This window comes from Cervus elaphus, chromosome 17 (genome assembly GCF_910594005.1).
Source record: "Cervus elaphus chromosome 17, mCerEla1.1, whole genome shotgun sequence".
Lineage (NCBI taxonomy): Eukaryota > Metazoa > Chordata > Mammalia > Artiodactyla > Cervidae > Cervus > Cervus elaphus.
The window spans coordinates 58,371,664-58,392,315 of record NC_057831.1 but is presented as its reverse complement, the minus strand read 5'-3'; the positions used below and the strand labels follow the sequence as shown (position 1 = coordinate 58,392,315).

The 20,652-nt window shown below is 45.3% G+C and overlaps 1 protein-coding gene across 9 annotated transcripts in view; it reads left to right on the top strand.

Annotated features, from left to right (window-relative positions):
- The window catches only part of RBM47 (RNA binding motif protein 47), a 176,767-nt gene that overhangs the window by 53,680 nt on the left and 102,435 nt on the right, over positions 1-20,652 (top strand). For 8 of the 9 annotated variants that reach the window (XM_043871203.1, XM_043871205.1, XM_043871193.1 and 5 more), the window contains one exon: positions 18,340-18,424. The gene's annotated coding sequence lies outside the window, so the exon portion shown is untranslated. Of the gene's footprint in view, positions 1-18,339; positions 18,425-18,458; positions 18,482-20,652 lie in introns of those variants that run through there. The other variant, XM_043871198.1, reaches the window with a different exon arrangement.

Sequence of the window (20,652 nt, the reverse complement as noted above, 5' to 3'; positions counted from 1 at the left end):
ATGCCAGGGCCCTCCTTCCACACCTCAGCCCTTGGGGCCTTTGCTCAGAAGCTCTTCTGCCCCTTTCCACGCCTCTTTCACCCACTGAGGGTTTTCAGGCCTCAGAGGCCCACAAGACTGATATTAACTTTAGAATCATTTCTATTGCACTTGGGTGAAAAAAGATTTCTGTAGGGCCTGGGGCTCTGAACATCATTTCTAACATTCTTTCTTTGAAAAAGGCATTTTGTGTTTCAAAAAGCTACTTAAAATGAACATTTCTAAAATCGAGATGGGTTTTTTTTTTTTTTTAACACTTCCCTGGTGGTCCAATGGCTGAGACTTTACACTCCCAATGCAGGGTGCCCAGGTTTGATCCCTGATCTGGGAACTAGATCCCATATCCGCAACTAAAGATCCCACATGCTGCAATGAAGATCAGAGATCCCATGTGTGCAACTAAGACCCAGAGCAGCCAAATAGATAAATAAAAAATTTTTGAAAAAAGATTGGGATTTTTCTTGTATTCTGGAAAGGAACTAAGTTAGTCTGGTATGTTTTACTCTTCCCCAAATCCCATTGATTCCTTCCTGTTGTTTTGTTCAGTTCAGTTCAGTTCAGTCGCTCAGTCGTGTCCGACTCTTTGCAACCCCATGAACTGCAGCACGCCAGGTCTCCCTGTCCATCACCAACTCCTGGAGTCCACCCAAACCCATGTCCATCGAGTCGGTGATGCCATCCAACCATCTCATGCTCTGTCATCCCCTTCTCCTTCTGCCCTCAATCTTTCCCAGCATCGGGTCTTTTCCAATGAGTCAGCTCTTCGCATCAGGTGGCCAAGGTATCAGAGTTTCATCTTCAAGAGTTGCCATGTCTTCCTCCGGGGGAATCTTCCCAACCTAGGGATTGAACCCAGGTTTCCCGCATTGCAGGTGGATTCTTTGCCATCTGAGTCACCAGGGAAGCTTAAGAATACTGGAGTGGGGAGCCTATCCGTTCTCTAGCGGATCTTCCCAACTCAGGAATTGAACCAGGGTCTCCTGCTTTGCAGGCAGATTCTTTACCGACTGAGCTATCAAGGAAGTCCTTGAATAGAACTGAGAATAGCTTTGCCTTTTCTAGCACGTGGTGTCCAGAGTTGCTTAGGCATTGCTATCCCAGTCATCCAGACAAGGAAAAAACCCAAGGGAATAGATTTTTAGAGCTAGGTCCACATCACATCATCATGGCGCACATCATTTTCTTTCTGTTCATTGGCCAGAGCTAAGTCAAATGGTCACACCCCCCTGCAATGTGGGAACTGCGTTCTTACTCTGGCCTATAGAAAGGAATGACCTCTATACCTTGTATTTTTTGTAACTTCAAATATACCAGGAAGAGTCCACCCAGGTCCTGCCTACTGGGCATTACCAGCTCTGAGGACCACCCTGCATGCCCTGGGAGAGTCCCCAGTTCTGGGTGACCATGTAACCTCGGGCAAGCTACCTGTCTGAATCTCAGTTTTCTTATCTAAATCAGCTAGTAAATATCTAAGGTATTTAAATGTTTTAAGATGGCATGGTTCAGAAGAATTTGACCTCTGGGGATCCCGTAGGGTAATCACAACACAGCCACAAAGTTCTGAGAACATTTTACAGCTTTTAAAGCCATTTAATCATGAGAGAAAAAAAGAAAAATTAAAAAAAGAACCACAGATCATCAAAGTGTTCATTGTTTAAGTGCTGTTTATGAAGCAAAAAAGATTTATCTGGAGCCAGTTTAGGTGAGTGGTGAACAGTTTAGAGGTCTGAAATCATACTAAAAATGTACTTTAGGATGCCAATCTAATGTAGCACATGGATTCATTCACTTTTTTTTTTTTTTTTTTTCATTTATTTTTATTAGTCGGAGGCTAATTACAGTATTGTAGTGGTTTTTGTCATACATTGACATGAATCAGCCATGGATTTACATGTATTCCCCATCCCGATCCCCCTTCCCACTTCCCTCTCTACCCGATCCCTCTGGGTCTTCCCAGTGCACCAGGCCCGAGCACTTGTCTCATGCATCCAACCTGGGCTGGTGATCTGTTTCACCCTAGATAATATACGTGTTTCGATTCATTCACTTTGATTTTAAACTGCCAGTTTATCACTGGATTTGACCCTCTTTGGGATATTTCATTTGGAACTTCACACCCACCAACATGACTCTCAACCCTTGGAGTGAATTCCTCATTGATGTCTCTTCTAAGAATAATATTACTTCTGAGCATCCTTGAGTATTGAACCAACACTACTTAGTATGGAAAAAATATATTATCAGTGAAACAAGTTTTTCTTTCTAGGGAGGAGTCACAGATAGAAAGGAAGCATCTTGCGGACAAATTATGTTACCATTGCAAGGAGCAGTGCTCTGTGCACATAAATTCTTCCCTGGGCTTTGGCAGGCTGTTGACAAAGTGTTGAGTGCTCACTTGCTCAAAGCATTGGGTAGGGGCTGTGTTAATTCACAATATTACCATCAGTGTGGGCTACCTAACATTTGCTGGTCTTCTGAATATCATGTCATCTGAGCTCTCAATGAGATAGGATCTAAGTTTCTGGGACTTCGTTTGGTAGCATTTGGGGCAAAGGAATGAGGAGAAAAGAGCCTTGGTTAGATCATAGAAGCTGTTATACTATTATTTCTCAAAGAAGTGAAAGCTGCTCAGTTGTGTCCGACTCTTTGCGACCCCATGGACTATACAGTCCATGGAACTCTCCAGGCCAGAACACTGGAGAGGGTAGCCTTTCCCTTCTCCAGGGGATCTTCCCAACCCAGGGATCAAACTCAGGTCTCCCACATTACAGGCGGATTCTTTACCAGCTGAGCCACAAGGGAAGTCCAAGAATACTGGAGTGGGTAGCCCATCCCTTCTCCAGCAGATCTTCCCAATCCAGGAATTGAACTGGCGTCTCCTGAATTGTGGGCGGATTTCTTAACCACTGAGCTATCAGGAAAGCCCATATTTCTCAAAGCAGTTTTTAAATACTCTGACTCCTCAGTCTTTTTTTTTTTTTTTTAATGTGGACTATTTTAAAAAGTCTTTATTGAATATTGCTTCTGTCTTTTGTTTTGGTTTTTTGGCCAAGAGACATGTGGGATCTTAGCTCTCCAACCAGGAATGGAGCCTGAACCCCCAGGATTGGAAGGCGAAGCCTTAACCATTGGACTACAAGGAAGTCCATCCCCAGTGTATCCCATTGCATTAAATATACTGCCTCTGAGCCCACACCCACAATAGGTTAAATGAATCACCAAAGGACTGTAATTGAAAAGTTCCTTCATGAATAGAATGACTGGGACACTGTTTAAGATGAGAGATTTCCAGACCTTTGCTTGGGTGTTGCTGATGCAGAAAGTCCAAGGCAAAGTCAGGAGTCTGATTTTTAACAAGCTCTCCAGGTAATTGGATCAGCTTGAGAAACTGCTCCAGGGCAGTGGTCCTCCACCTTTCAGAGGACGGTTGCTCTGAGGGGCGCCATGGGGATGAGGACGTTCCTGCTCCAAGGCAGGGCAGAAGGTCTAGAGGGACACCTAGCATGGTGATGGCTTGCAGCATGCCCCCCGTAAATATTCGTTGACTATTGGAGACAAGGTTACTTTGAGGAAATGAGCACATTCTGTCTCAATCTTGAGTGGATAGGGAGAAGCAGATTATTTTGGAAGACTACTGGGTGAGCACAGAACTGGAGCTGAGGAGAAGAGGGACCTAAAATCTCACTGCACCCTCTTCCTCGGCCCGGTGCAACCCCAGCCTGTTTCTCAGTAGGGTGAGCTTGTTGTCTTGGCAGCTGAAAACCTTCTGAAGTCCAGTGACTTTGGAAATTCCAGTGGGTACCATCAATTTTTTTCTGTCCAGCTTTTCCTGGGCTTCCCAGTGGGGCCCACCTCTTCTTATTGCTAGTTATTAATACATTTTTTTTCTTTATTCATTTTTATCTTATAGTCTTGGAGCCCAGTAGACCAATAGTCTGTTGTTTTTGCATATCTTTAACTCTAGTGGATCTGGAAGATTCTCTCTTAAGGGGCTTGTTCCCTGATTTGTAATCTGACTGTACAGATTGTAAAACATGGTTATTTGGGAGATGTTAAAATGTAAAACTTGGTGTATTGTTTCCAGTTACTGAGCAGACCATGCACTGTGGACCTCTGATGACTGTTACTGACAGAGATTTCTGATCTCCTAGCAGAAGAATCTGTTATTTTAGGATAAGAAATAATATTAATACCAGAAAGACCAAAGTTTAAGCCTCACCCTACTTCTTTTTTTTTTTCCCCAGTCTACTTCATAGAAGGCTTTTCTTTTTTTTAAACGAGGCACTCTCCAAGCCTCAGTTTCCGTCACTGAAAATAGGCTTACCAGTTCCCACCTGGCTTGGTTGTTGGAGAATTAAAACCAGACACGTGGTCTGTTTTAATGCAGTTTCTGGCACATAGCCAGTGTTAAAAACATGCTACCCCCCCACCAAAAAAAAAAGAATGAAAGAAAAGAGAACAGCATCAACTTAAAAATATCAATAATTATTTTGGCTGCGCTGAGCCTTAGTTGTGGCACTCAGGATCTTCGATCTTTGTTGCAGCACGTGGAATCTTGAGCTGTGGTGTGTGAACCCTTAGATGCGGCATGTTGGATCTAATTCCCTGACCAGGGATCAAACCCAGGCACGCTGCACCGGGAGCTCGGAGTCTCAGCCACAGGACTACCAGGGAAGTCCCAACAGCATCAGCTTTTGACTTGCTATGGTGGTCAGCTGTCAAAAAGGACATAGATCAACACAATGTAGAGAATATGTTGAAAATTGAAATGCAGGAGGATGCAAGGAAGGGGCAGGCAGGGCCACCTTCTGGCTGCTCAGCCTGTAAGTGACACATGGGCCGCACTGGGAGGAACAGGGTGAACCAGGTCATCTGTCATTCCCCCCCCCGCAGGGAACTGGTTATATGGTGAGGTCTGATTAGATTTTTTAAAATGGAACCTGGCAAGAATGCTTTGAGTTCTGTGGGTCCTCTGAGGGTGGGAAGAAAATGCTGGGCCATGCAGAATCTCAGTTGTAAAGCACCTGCGCCTCGGGAAAGTAGAGATAAGCATAACTCAGAAATGTATGCCCTTCTATTTTAAAGGCTGCCTTTAGTGAGTACTTTAAAGCATTTGGGGGATTTTCTGCAATTTTCACGAAGTGGCTTCAGATTCTGCAGGTGATGTTGGTGAAAACCATTAACTGTCAGTGACCCTAGCCATGTTAGGAAGCGCCCCCAAATTGTGAAAATTCTGAGTGGTTTGGCTGTGTTTTGACAACCGCATTTTAGCTGATGAGTTTGGTTTTTTCCTGTTTTGCTTCTGTGAGGGTCAGAGCAGAAAATGAGAACAGGGTAATGCTCGCATGCGAGTGCTTGGCTAGAGATGAGTGATTCACAGGCCTGTTTGTTAATCCATCTAACATCTATCATAAGTAATTAGACTAAAAAAATAGCCATTTAAAACTGCTTGAAATATAGATTTGAAGGCACATGGAGTTATCTATTTCATTTGTGGTTTGTTGTGCTTGAGAGTCAGGGCTAGGACATATTTTGTGCTGCCAGCAGAAATGAGGAATTGAGAAATAAGGAACAAGTGTTCTTTCTACCCTTTAAAAAAGGGCCTGACTTAGCAAAATAACAAAAAATCCTGCTTCTGCACCACTGAGAGTTTTCCTGAGCTGGGTGGAACCTGAAGGATGGTGGAAGGGATATTTCATGAAACTAAAAAGAATTCTGCTGAATTAAGATGTTCTCTGCCCTTGTGTGAGTCCCTCACGTAAGCAAACTTAGAACCATATTTTGTATTTAAACAACACTCAAGTCTTCCTGGGCTCTCTTGATTTATTTAAAAACATTTTTTAAGACACTCTTCTGACCTTGGGGGCTTCAATATTCAGTAGTTTTACCTGCAACAATACCTGTTTTGAGCACTCAATAAAGCAACCATTTGGAAAGAGTGCCAGTGAGGGAGCTTTGAGGACTTCAAGACAGGATAGCTTACACTTAATGTGCTTCTAAATCTAGTTGCGAAGATAAGATCTAAACAGGCTAAAAGTTAAATAAGAGTAATAAAGTGAAGAGACAGCCTCCAACTGTAGAGATAACACGTCACTGGGCGATGAATTGCCAAATAGAACTGCACAGGCAATACGGCTTTCGCAACTGAGAGGTGGGAGCAGACCCTTGTGTGTGTCTGCCGGTGAAGTGCTGGCCACCTCCTGCACGTCTGTTGTGATATTCAGGGCTCCCTCATTCATTCAGCAAATGTGTATTTGTGTCAGGCGCTGTCCTGCAGACGGGGCGTACAGACGTGAGTGAACCGGAAAGGGCCCTGCCCTCACGGAGATTACAGTTTGGGGTGGACAGCCAGGCAGTGGGCAGACAGTCGTTCATCACACATCATGATGAGTGCTACCAGGGAAGCTCACACCCAGATGAGAAACAGGAGAGACAGTCTAGGGCTGCTGAAGGGGAAGACTACCCTGAAGAAGGAACGTCTGAACTGAGAGCTAAAGAAAAGCGTTTACCTCAAGTACTTCGTGAAGTAAGAACACTGCTGGACCCAACTAAGTAGCATCTTTTATTTCCACAAAGAATTAGTTTAGAGGATAGTGCTTTCCTTAGTCGCTCAGTAGTGTCCAACTCTTCGCGACCCCATGGGCAGTAACCCACCAGGCTTCTCTGCCCATGGAATTTTCCAGGCAAGAATTCTGGAGTAGGGTGCCATTTCCTCCTCCAGGGGCCAAACCCACATCTCTTGGGTCTCCCGCATTGGTGGGCAGATCCTGTACCACTAGCGAAAAGGCAGAACGCAATTTATAATTGTTGAAGTTTTTGCAATGAGCGTATGCTTCCATGCATGTACACACACACTCACACCCTTTCTTCTTACACGTTGTCCTGCTCACACCCCACCGACAGCTCTCCTACCCAGCTTGGTAGAGTAATTTCGCAAACGAATGTGGAAAAGATCATTCCAGATTCCTAGCAGATCTGTCTCACTGTTTCCCAGAAGCTCTTGTGGATGCCTTCAGGGAGGTGAAATTTTGATTGCCGAAAGCTTTGTGTACCGTCTTCCCAGGCGGCGCTAGTGGTAAAGAACCCGCCTGCCAGTACAGGAGACAACAGGTTCGATCTCCGGATTGGGAAGATCCCCTGGAGGAGGGCGTGACAATCCACTCCTGTGTTCTTGCCTGGAGAATCCCATGGACAGAAGAGCCTGGCGGGCTATATAGTCCATGGGGTTGTAAAGAGTTGGACATGACTGAAGCGACTTAGCATGCACCCTCTTCCCAGTTGTGGCCATGACTTCCCAGGAGGTCCTCTGTGCTTGAGTTACTGTCCCTAAGCCCTCATCTAGTTGGCATCTCGCTGGTCCCAATCAGTCTTCATGCTTGACGACGTAAGTCTTCCCCCGCTGTTCCCCTTTCCAAATCCTATTTCCTGGAGCCCCCAGAAAAATACTGGAGGCAGTAATTGCTTTTCAGATCATACTGACATCATCAATTAGAGAGGCAGGATAACGTGGCGGCCGCGAGCACAGCCCGCAGAGTTAGACTGTCCGGATTGGAATCTCAGCCTCCCCGCGTGACCGTGGGCAGGTTTCTCCTCCATGTTAGTGTCAATCTGAGACACCGTCACCTGAAACCAACTGGATCAGATGCATTTGGGAACCCAGATTATTTCAGATTTTGGATATTGATAGTTTCTTGCACATAGTCTGTTGCACATTGCTTAACATCACTAGCTGAGCTGGGTCTGGGGCAACATCCCATAATCAAACACATCACTGTTTCTTCAGCAGAGCATGTGGATGCTCGTATACTAGAAGAAAGGAAACCTGCAGAGTCTCGTTAGAGACCAGAGAGTCTCGATTCGACTGCTAAATGACCTAAAAAATACTTGGTTTTTCAGAGTTTAGCGTCTCCCTTCCAGGTGAGATGGATGTCTTACAAGGATCAATGAGAGGGTATGTCAGTGCTGCAGACAGAAGACACCGTGGAAGTGTGAGCTGTTCGTTCAAAGCGTTTCTTATTACAGAGCCACTTCGGGCTTCCCAGGGGGCTCCGTGGTAATCCGCCAGTCTGCCAAAACAGGAGACTCAGGACGTGTGGGTTCAGCCCCTGGGTCAGAACGATCCCCTGCAGCAGGAAATGACAACCACTCCAGTGTTCTTGCCTGGAGAATCCCCATGGACAGAAGAGCCTGGTGGGCTGGAGTCCAGGGGCGTCGCAAAGAGTCAGACATGACTGAGCGCCCACATACACAGACTTGAGAGTGAGCTGAATCTGCAGTGTTATTTCCTTGTCTTCTTCCTCGCAACAAATAGGTTTTGATGATGTGCCAGGCACAGTGCTAGGAGCTGCGGAAAACACGTATGGACCATACAGGGCTCCTGCCTTGCATTAAAGCCACAGCACCCATGGTCGGAGACGCTGCTAGCTTTTTGATCCTCCCCCCTGCCCACCAACCTCCTTTTTTTTAATTTGCCTATTCCACTTTTTCTAGGTATTTTCCATGCTAGATAATTTTAATTCTGTTAGAATCAAATCAGCCCCCAGATAGACAATTGTGGTGTCTGGTATGTTGTCATACATACATACAGAGGACAGGAAATGATGACATAAGACACAAATGACTGGAACGGCTCTCAGATGGGAAGTTGTAGGTGGGACAGTGATGAGAGGAAGGAAGAAGGTTCAGTTGAATGAGCACTTAAGAGTAGAAGTGGGGACACGTGTTCCTTGGGCACACTTCTCGGTGGCAGGCATCGTGTTGGCTGCTGGGGCTATAGGAATGAATAAGGTGAGCACTCTGCGCCCTTGATGTGATGTGGTGTTTGCTGATACTCACTCTTCCTGTGTGAGCCTAGAGAAACCAGTCAACCTCTCTGAGCCTGTGTCCTTATCTTCAAAACTGGAGTCAGTTGTAACTAAAAGCTTCATTTCACCTTCAAAAGTCTGTGGTCCTAAAGAATTACTTAACAGCTTGCTGGTCAACCCTGTCCCTCACTCTAGGGTTCAAATAAAAGATAGTGGGGGCTTTTAAATATATATATATATAGTGTGTATTTATTTATTTTACTTTCTTAATTGCAGCGCTCAGGGTCTTTGATCTTTGTTGTGGCATGTGGGATATTTTCCTTGCAGCAAGTGGGATCTAGTTCCCTGACCAGGGATCGAACCCTGGGTCCCTGCATTGAGAGTGTAGAGTCTTAACCACAACACCACCAGGGAAATCCAGAATATTTGCTTTTGTTGCAATAAGAGAGACTCGAGATAGGTCTGAGGAAGAACTTGTTGGTGTGTTGAAACATAGCACATTAGGCTTTGTTATCTCGGACTGACAAGTGTCAGGCTCTGTTTCAGGAGAGAAAGCCCCTTCTCTCAGGGAGCTCACATTTCTTTGGCGCAGAGAGGTAACAAAAAGTGATAAAAATGAATACACAATGTAATTCCAGATAATAAAAAGTGCATCAAAGAAAAATAAAGAACTTCCTAGAGAGATGGAAATTCCTTTATCTTGGAAAGAAGAGAGAGAGTACAGGGCTGGTGATTGGAGGGCTATCTTCACAGAGTGATCTGGGAAGACTGCTTGGAGGAGGTGATCCCAGTTGCAGGGAGAGCCAGACAGGGAAGGCTGGGAACTGAGAAAGCCAGCACATTGGAGTGAGGAAGTGGTAGAGAGGCAGGGAAGGAAATAGAGGGTCAAGAAGGCTCAAGAAAGCCTACTGTACTAGAATGTGGATTTAGCAGTCATTCTTTAGGAATGACTGTAACCCTGGTGTAGGTTAACTTAGTCCAGCCTGATATTACTGGATCTGGACTAGGTGCATTTTTAACATCTCGACAGTTGAAATACAGCATCTATTTCCATCTATATCTTTGTCTTTTCTTTATGTATTTCTTTGACAAAAGGTCTTGTATTAAGATGTGTTGCTTTCTAAAGAGAAAATATTATCTTTTGAGTTAAGGCTTATGCCGTCTTTTCTTTTTTTAGTGTAACTTTTGAAAAGCTATGCTACTTGCTCCTCCCTCTCTTCCTTATTTTTTTAAACAAACATTTAATGTTTCATAAGACACTTAGATTCCCTGCCTGCCTGCCTGCTAAGTTGCTTCAGTCTTGTCCAACTCTTTGTGACCCTATTGACTAGCCCTCCAGGCTCCTCTGTCCTGGGATTCTCCAGGCAAGAATATTGGAATGGGTTGCCATGCCCTCCTTCGTGGGAATCTTCCCAACCCAGGGATCGTACCAGCATCTCTTCTGTCTCTTGCATTGGCAGGCAGCTTCTTTACCACTAGCGCCACCTGGGATGCCCACCAGTGTTAATAAAGACCAGTGTTTGGGTGGTATTTGCTGCCTTGTTATTTTCTTTCTTCCTGCAAACATTATCTTGGGAATATTGAAAAGTATTCACAGATGGTGGAAATGAAACTTTCGGTTCTGTTTTCCTTGCACTCACCTTGAGACAGATGTTTGCTTCTGATATGCTGATAACCATATTATGAAAATGAGATTTAAATTCAGTTAAAATGTCTCTTGAATTTGTTAGCCTCAAAAATATGTAGTTTGTGACAACCCTATTTTCTTAGTTATTTAAAGGTCACCTGTGACACAAGCCCAGGATGGGCTTGTACCTCTTGCATGCAAGCAGCCAGCATACCCACTGCCAGTCATCGAGGAGCATTTACAGCCAGGCTGGGCTTGCTACCTAGATAACTTAGTAACTGCCCACTTCTGTGCTTGGGAAATATTTATCAGAGCCACAAGAGGGCAGCTTGTCCAGTGAATCTAGGGGTAAAAAGCTCTGTTCTTTAGACAGAGGATGAAGTGCTGAATTTCTCAAAATGTTTCTTGCATAAGGAAGAGTTTTTACTTAGCCAGCTTCTTCCATTCTAAGGGACAGTGTTTTTGGAAATTAAATGTTTTAAGGCAAGTTCTTTCACTCATATCTATTTTCCCTTTTCTTTGAAATATGGGTATCCATTTCCCCTTGAGTCCCCAGTTCCCCCGTCTTTCAGCCCTTTTATCCTTGTTCAGTCTTTATTGAACTATAATTTGCATATAATAACATTCACACAGGTTTTAGTGCCATGTGGAATGCATGCAGGTGTGGAACCACTGCCCCAATCAAAATATAGGAACTTTCAGCTCTCTGGAAGGTTCTCTAGTGCCTCTTTGCAGTGGGTCTCCCTTTGCAGGTCGCACATCCCCTTGGATCATTAATCTTACATATATGTGTGTGTGTGTATATATATATTTATACCGGAGACAAAGCATTTTATAAACTGAAGGTCATGCTCGTGCACTTCAGGGTCGTTTCTGAAAGGCTGTGTGAGGGCTCTGGAGGGATTAAGGAAATTGGAGGCAACTCCTTTTCAAGGCAATTATATAAGTTTTTACTCTTTGTGGTTGTAGGTGGTGGTTTTAATCTGCCTCGTATTCACTGAGTGGGACGATTATCCTTAACTGCACAGTCAATAATTATCTGTTTGTCCTTTAAAGTTTATTTCTGCTCTCATAATAGTTGATTTAATAATAATGCATTTCTGGCACTTTACTTACTTGTATTAATGAGCTCAAGGAATCTGAAGGCGGTCCCATTATTACCCATGTTCAGATCAGGATACTGAGGTACAGTCACGTGTGACCTGGACAGATAAAAAGGACAAGAGTTAGTTTCTTGGTGTGAAAGGTAAGATAAATGAAATTAAAAGCTTCCTAGGAAATGTGTGTTATCAATCAAAGTAGTACCCTTAGAAACTTAGTGCTTCTCTTGATGCACGTGATGTTCTTGGACAGTGTCACCCGTGGCCATGGTTGAACACCATGACAGTTTCCGTTCTGCATCCCTGACCTTGACCGCCTAGCATCCTGTGTCTGTTTCCCTGGTTCCTGCCTTCATCTTCTCCTTTTGGGTCACCCTGCCTTTAGTCCCCTGCATTGTGGTCAGGGTGATCTTTCCAGAAAGCAGTCCTGGTCATGCCACCTTCCTGATTAAAATTCTCTAGTGGTTCACTGTGCAATAAAATGTGAGCTCCTTGCCTTGTTCAGCCGTGAATCCTGCTGCTCCCTCCACTGCCCGCCCTCAGTCCAGCTAGTCTTCATTCTCCAAAGAGCCTGTACTTTCTCACGTCCCGCACACAGGAACTGACTGTTTCTTCTCTCTGGAAAGTGCGCTCGCTTCATCTGTCATCCTGTCTGACAGTTCAGTTCAGTTCAGTTGCTCAGTCATGTCCGACTCTTTGCAACCCCATGAACTGCAGCACGCCAGGCCTCCCTGTCCATCACCAACTCCCAGAGTTTACTCAAACTCATCTCCATTGAGTCGGTGATGCCATCCAAGTTTCAGCTTCAACATCAGTCCTTCCAATGAATGTTCAGGACTGATTTCCTTCAGAATGGACTGGTTGGATCTCCTTGCAGTCCAAGGGACTCTCAAGAGTCTTCTCCAACACCACAGTTCAAAAGCATCAACTCTTCAGTGCTCAGCTTTCTTTATAGTCCGACTCTCACATCCATACATGACTACTGGAAAAACCATAGCCTGTGGAAAATTCTAAAAGAGATGGGAATACCAGACTACCTGACCTGTCTCTTGAGAAATCTGTATACAGGTCAGGAAGCAACAGTTAGAACTGGACATGGAACAACAGACTGGTTCCCAATAGGAAAAGGAGTATGTCAAGGCTGTATATTGTCACCCTGCTTATTTAACTTATATGCAGAGTACATCATGAGAAACGCTGGGCTGGATGAAGCACAAGCTGGAATCAAGATTGCCAGGAGAAATATCAATAACCTCAGATATGCAGATGATACCACCCTTATGGCAGAAAGTGAAGAAGAACTAAAGAGTCGAGTGAAAAAGTTGGCTTAAAGCTCCACATTCAAAATACTAAGATCATGGCATCCAGTCCTATCACTTCATGGCAAATAGATGGGGAAACAGTGGAAACAGTGGCTGACTTTATTTTTTTGGGCTCCAAAATCACTGCAGATGGTGATTGCAGCCATGAAATTAAAAGACGCTTACTCCTTGGAAGGGAAGTTATGACCAACCTAGATAGCATATTAAAAGGAAAGACGGCTCAGGCTCCCGGCTGTTCTATATGGAGCGCGCCCTGCGCTGCGCGAGGTTCCAGCCCTCGGGTGTTACACAAAAGCGCGGAACGAAAAGCTGCGCCCGCTCTCTGTGCCTTCCCCGTCAGAGCGGTCCAGGCAGCCAGGGGCTTGATGGGCGCGCTATCCCCAGGTGTGGCGCACCCACTCCCTTCCACGGACCCAGTCTCAGTTTCCGCTGGCGCCAGTCGGGTGCGCGCGCCTTCCGCCCTCTGCGTCCCCAGCCCCAGTCCCCGCCCGCGCCGGTCGGGTGCCTGCGCCCTGTGTCTCGCCGCGACCTTCCCCTCCCCCCTGCCTCCTGCCTCGGGCGGGGCTGGGCGGGTCCGAAAAAATTAAAAAAAAAAAAAAATAAATAAATAAAAGGAAAGACATTACTTTGCCAACAAAGGTCCATCTAGTCAAGGCTATGGTTTTTCCAGTGGTCATGTATGGATGTGAGAGTTGGACTATAAAGAAGGCTGAGTGCTGAAGAATTGATGCTTTTGAACTGTGGTGTTGGGGAAGACTCTTGAGAGTCCGTTGGACTGCAAGGAGATCCAACCAGTCCATCCTAAAGGAGATCAGTCCTGAGTGTTCATTGGAAGGACTGATGCTGAAGCTGAAACTCCAATACTTTGGCAACCTGATGCAAAGAGCTGACTCATTTGAAAAGACCTTGATGCTGGGAAAGATTAAGGGCAGGAGGAGAAGGGGACGATAGAAGATGAGATGGTTAGATGACATCACCGACTCAATGGAGATGAGTGTGAGTAGACTTTGGGAGTTGGTGATGGACAGGGAGGCCTGGAGTGCTGTGGTCCATAGGGTCGCTAAGAGTCGGACACAACTGAGTGACTGAACTGAACTGATTAGACGGACTTCTCAAGAGGCAGGCCAGGTGGTCTGGTATTCCCATCTCTTGAAGAATTTTCCACAGTTTATTGTGATCTACACAGTCAAAGGCTTTGGCATAGTCAATAAAGCAGAAATAGATGTTTTTCTGGAACTCTCTTGCTTTTTCGATGATCCAGCAGATGTTGGCAATTTGATCTCTGGTTCCTCTGCCTTTTCTAAATCCACCTTGAACATCTGGAAGTTCACGGTTCACATGCTGTTGAAGCCTGGCTTGGAGAATTTTGAGCATTACTTTACTAGCATGTGAGATGAGTGCAATTGTGCGGTAGGTTGAGCATTCTTTGGGATTGCCTTTCTTTGGGATTGGAATGAAAACTGACTTTTTCTAGTCCTGTGGCCACTGATGAGTTTTCCAAATTTTCTGGCATATTGAGTGCAGCACTTACACAGCATCATCTTTTACGATTTGAAATAGCTCAACTGGAATTCCATCACCTCCACTAGCTTTGTTCATAGAGATGCTTCCTAAGGCCCACTTGACTTCACATTCCAGGATGTCTGGCTCTAGGTGAGTGATCACACCATCGTGGTTATCTGCGTCATGAAGATCTTTTTTGTACAGTTCTTCTGTGTATTCTTGCCACCTCTTCTTAATATCTGCTGCTTCTGTTAGGTCCATACCATTTCTGTCCTTTATTGAGTCCATCTTTGCATGAAATGTTCCCTTGGTGTCTCTCATTTTCTTGAAGACATCTCTAGTCTTTCCCATTCTATTGTTTTCCTCTATTTCTTTGCACTGATCACTGAGGAAGGCTTTCTTATCTCTCCTTGCTATTCTTTGGAACTCTGCACTCAGATGAGTATGTCTTTCCTTTTCTCCTTTGTCTTTAGCTTCTCTTCTTTTCACAGCCATTTGTAAGGCCTCCTCAGACAGCCATTTTGCTTTGTCAGACAGCCTGTCTGACAAGCAGACTGTTATTCATCCTCCAGAACTTGGCTCACGTCTTCCTGGATCAGCGCTGACGGACGTTGAGAGTCATCCTTTCACTTTCCACTGCCCCTTGTGTCATGCCGCTGGTGTCCCATTATTTCATGACTGTCTTGTTCCTTGTCTATGGTTTGCTAATCTGAGGCGCCTTGGAAGGCAGCACCTTTGTCTTTTCAACTTGGCATTTCTTGCCTAGCTCAGTACCTGGGCTCCCTGTCCCAGACCACCGCATACCATGCAGACAAAGAAGACACCTTATATTAGTCAACACTGATAAGCCCAGTGTCTTGGTATCAGATCTATCCTGTAGTAGGTGTTCAATTAATATTTGTTGCAAGATGAATAGTGGGTGCTTTTAAGTATCTGATTGCATGATGTAACCCAGGGGTTGCCACTGAAAGGCCCGTGATATAATCAATCCGTGGACATACTTTGTGTGGCCACCCAGTATTTTTAAAAGTTTTATTTTTTTTTTATTTTTATTTTTTCATTTATTTTTATTAGTTGGAAGCTAATTACTTTACAATATTGTAGTGGTTTTTGTCATACATTGACATGAATTAGCCATGGAGTTACATGTATTCCCCATCCCAATCCCCCCTCCCACCTCCCTCTCTACCCGATCCCTCTGGGTCTTCCCAGTGCACCAGGTCTGAGCACTTGTCTCATGTAAAAGTTTTAAAATTTGACACCTCTCCTGTTATTTTGCTCTTGGTCAGCTTCCTCATTTATTATCTGCCTGGTCCTGGAACATATAGTTGGGGGTACAGAGAGATGGGTAGTGGCTTAGATCACTAGGGCTACAATAAAAAAATACCATAGACTGGGCTTTAACAAGAGGGATTTATTTTCTCACAGTCCTGGAAGCTGGAAGTCCAGGATCAAGTTGTTGGCATGTTTGATTTCTGTTGCGGCTTCTGTCCTTGGCTTGCAGATGACCACCTTCTCGTTGTGTCCTCACATGGTCTCCCCTTGGTCTGAATGTGAACGTGTCCTAATCTCTTGTAAGGACACCAGTCAGACTGGGTTGTGTGTGTGTTAGTGGCTCAGGCGTGTCCGACTTTGTGTGACCCCATGGACTGTAGTCCGCCAGGCCCCTCTGTCCATGGGATTCTCCAGGCAAAAATACTGGAGTGGGTTGCCATGCCCTCCTCTAGGGGATCTTTCTGACCCAGGGATCAAACCCTATGTCTCTTGTGTCTTGGGCATTGGCATGCAGGTTCTTTACCACGAGCACCACCTGAATAGAATCTAAGAATGATTCTAGGCACTATACTATAACTATAATACTATGACAGGGTTCAGTCTCCTTTTTGCGACACCATAAACTGTAGCCTGCTGGGCTCCTCTGTCTATGGGATTTCTCAGGCAAGAATACTGGAGTGGGTTGCCACTTTCTACACCAGGGTGTCTTTCTGACTCAGGGATTGAACCCACATCTCCTTTGTCTCTTGCACTGTCCGCAGATTCTTTAGCCGCTGAGCCATTGAGCAACTTTAGGGCCCACCCATATGACCTCTTTTCACCTTAATTACCTTCTCAAAAGGCATCTCTAGATACTGTCACATTCTGAGGTGCTGAGGCGGGGATGATGTCAGCACTTCAACATGTGAATTTGGGAAGGACACTGTTCATCTTAAAATAGGCACGAACGTGAACGTTCAGGTGCTGTGGTCTCCGCCTTGTGGCTGATGAGTGTTGCAGAACTCCGGAGCCTTCCGAGAGAGCAGTTTGCTCACTGAGGCAGACTCTGGATAGACAGAGCATGCACCTGCCCTAACACCTAATCTCTGCTCTGATCACTGTCATCTGGGGATCATATTCATGTTTCTTAAACAACTGACATTTAGGTAAAATGCCAGGTAGAACTTAGGTGCTTTTCAGTTTGGTAATACACACCTTTTCATTCTGTTCACTCCAAAAGCCGACGTGCAGACTGCAAACTGTCTTTGCCAAGGGTTGGGTGGACAGTTGGGAAAAGCTCTGTAATGACATGGGACCGCCTCCGTTTGCTGTGAGCAAACAGCCGGATCCTTTATTACCCTTGAAACCTGCACTCGTGACACAAGTTGGGCTCAGAAACAAGTCAGATGCCAGCTTTCTGGGTCAAAGTTCCTTCAAGCACTGTATGTTAATCAAAAGCTCAACCTTGGTTAATGAGGCCGTTGAGTTGGGAAGAACTTTGGAACAAATGATTACCTATTTCAACTAGAGGAGTTAGCAGAACTCAGTATTTTGTTTCCCAGAGGTAGGTTGCAGACTTAAGGTCTTTCTTGGAAAGGGAGCGAGAGTCCTGTGCGATTTTATTAATTCTTGGTGGACTAGTCGCGTGATGAAGTCCGGTGTACAGAGCCTAGTTAATCAAATGCATTTACATAAAGATGAAGCTGAATACTTAAGGAACATTGTTCATATATGGGCAGAAAAGCCAGCTGCAAAGGGCTTCCGTTAAAGAAATATTTTGAAACGCTAACAGCTCACAGACTTCAAACTATCATGAGTGTTTGGTGATTTACCCTAAAAGATCACACTTAATGTGCCCCCGCAGAAAGAAATTTAAAGGAATATAATAATCATAGCTGCCCTCCATTGAATGGTTTCTCTCACGGGGCCCTAAGGGCTTCATAGCCCTTCATAGCCCTGTTGTCTTGTTTGTTGTCAGCGTCCCTAACAGGTGGATAGCAGGCTTATATTGGATGAGAAAAAGAAGGATCAGAGAGGTTGAGTAAAAGGTCCAAAGTCTCCAAGCTAGCAAGCAGTAGAGCAGAGTTTGAACACCTAGGAAATCCATGAGCTCCCCCTCCCAGTTGCACCACCTCTTTATATGTTTTCCTCTTCTCTCCTTGTCAGAGTTGTTTTTCACTTGAATATCCTCTGTGCAGGCATCTTTATCGCTCCCAGCCGTGTCCGCCTCTTTGCAGCCCCATGGACAGTACCCCGCCAGGCTCCTCTGTCCATGGGATTCTCCAGGCAAGAATACTGGAGTGGGTTGCCCTGCCCTCCGCCAGGGGATCTTCCCCACCCAGGGATCGAACCTGCATCCCTTGCGTCTCCTGTATTGGCAGGCAGGTTCCTTACCACTGCACCACCTGGGAAGCCCTGAATATACTTTAGTTAATAGCAACCCGAATCGCCTTGTGGAATTGGCAGAAGGACATGACCTATTTTCTCCATGTTTGTAAGCCAGTGCGGATCTTGTGTACTGACTGGTTATGTAGCTTTCCCCATAATCAGTGCACACACAAAAGGTGTGCCGTGATCCAAGCGCCACATTTCTTCTCTTTCCCACCTCCCCTCCGTCCACTTAGCCGTCATCAAGCGCACGGTCCTCGTTAGCCATCTCTGGGTTAACAGTGTTATCTTTTCCATTTCAGAGTTCGGGTAACAGAGGCATCAGGACACCTTGTGTCGGGTCCCCTGGCAGTGAGCAGCCACTCCTGGGCTCGCCGAGGAGGTTTGGTAAGTCATCTGACTCCGTCTTCCCTTCAAACAAGCATCACCGAGCGTTGGAGAAAAGTAGGTGAACGTTACCTAGCGACACCAAACGTTAACCCTCTCTCTCTATCATTATTTATGTACTTTAAAGGTTATTCCGTTCATCTTTGGCTGCGCTGGGTCTTCGTTGCCGTGTGGGCTTTCTCTAGTTGTGGCGAGCCAGGGCTGCTGTCTAGTTGGGCTGCGTGGGTTTCTCACTGCAGTCGCTTCTCTTGCAGCGGATCACGGGCTCTAGGGCGAGCGGGCTCTAGAGCACCGGCTCAGTAGCTGTGCGTGGGCTTAGTTGCTCTGTGGCATGTGGGATCCTCCTGGATCAGGGATTGGACCCACATCTCCCGCACTGACAGGTGGATTCTTTACCACTGAGCCACCAGGGAAGCCCTTCTCTCTCATTTTTTAACCAACACTGATTGTTTTTTGCTTCTGGACATTTGCTTAATTTACTAGGCCAGAGTGTCCTATACGTGTATAAGTATCGTTGGCCCCAGAGGACTCCCACAGTAAAAAGAATGACCAAGGCTATATGTGAATGACTTTGCTTGAAGTCTTTTCATACTGAGTTTCTCCTGTAGTTCACTGCATTTCATAACTCTAAAAATACATTTCCTCTCATAATTTGACATGTCTAAAGTGGGGATCGATGGACATGAGTTTGAGTAAACTCCAGGAGTTGGTGATGGACAGGGAGGCCTGGCGTGCTGCGATTCATGGGGTCGCAAAGAGTCAGACACGACTGAGCGACTGAACTGAACTGAACTGAAAGTGGGGGTGCGTGTTGCGGAGATTCTGATTTGGTGAAATACAGCATTCTTCTAATAACCCCCAAATGACTAACATTAAGTGTTCTCTGTGTCCTATTTTTCACAAAGCGCAAACGCCTTTAGAAACTAGTATCTTTGTTACTCCATATGATGAGACGAGTAGCCCGTGGGCCTCCTTAGCAGTGGTGCTGGCTTTCAGAACAGCCCATGTGACCTCATGGAGCAGTCAATTAGATAGCAGATCCTAGAACCAGATCCTCTCTTATCCAACACCTGCTTCCTCTCCAGTGCTTGGCATCGTGGCGTTTACAAGTAAGGTGCTCTATTTTGGAATATTTCGCCCCAGAATGATTTGTCAGGATGGTTTATGTGTGCATGAGTGCTTGTGCTAAGTCACTTCAGTTGTGTCTGACTCTGCAACCCCATGGACTGTAGCCCGCCAGGCTCCTCTGCCCATAGGGATTCTCCAGGCAAGAATACTGAAGTGGGTTGCCATTTCCTTCTTCACATTTACGTGTGAATGAGTCCAAATTCACATTCATGTTAAATGCATGGGTGAATAGCATCTTTGTAGAGTATAATGCCACAGTATGGACAGGATTCTCCAAATCACATGGATCTGATTTATATAGGCTTTAATGTTTTCAGAACCTCTATATTGTAGGGAACCACATGTGATAGTACTTTAACCCTAAAGTCAGTGGGTGAATCAGCTAACCAAGGCTTTCCCTAGCACAGTGCCAGGCTCTGTGCTAGATGCTGGGTAATTTAAGACAGAAAAGATTGGTTTTCTGCCCCCAGGAACCTGGTCTAGTAGTCAAAAAGAAAGTGAAAGTGAAAGTCTCGTCTGATTCTCCAGGCCAGAATACTGGAGTGGGTAACCTTTCCCTTCTCCAGGGGATCTTTCCAACCTCAGGATCTAACCCAGGTCTCCCACATTGCAGGCAGATTCTTTACCATCTGAGCCACCAGGGCTAGTCAAGGCAGACATTAAATAATGAAAGAGTTGTGAGTGGGCTAAAGAAGAATTATAAGGAATTAAGAGAGGACCTACTTTGAATGTTAGTGAAAGAAGTGACCGTCAGGGAAGGTTTCTTGGAATTTCAGTGCTGTTTTAACTGAGACCCAAAGAAGAAGGAATGGTTTACTAGGCATGGGAGACTGGGGGCGGGCAGTAGCGACTTGTCAAATGAGGAGTATCTGGAGGGTTTCAAATGGGCCAGAGAGCATCAGGTTCAAGGAACAAGTATAAACCTAATGAGGAAAGAAGTAAAGGAAAGTGTCTTCAGAGGAACAGATGTCAAATTCTGGAAGAATCTTTTGACTTCGTCAAATGTCTGTAAGAATGTCTTTAAAGACCTTTAAGAGACTTTTTTGGTTTTGTGGTTCGACTTATATTTTTCCTTTCCGATTAGCATCATTTCCTAGAGC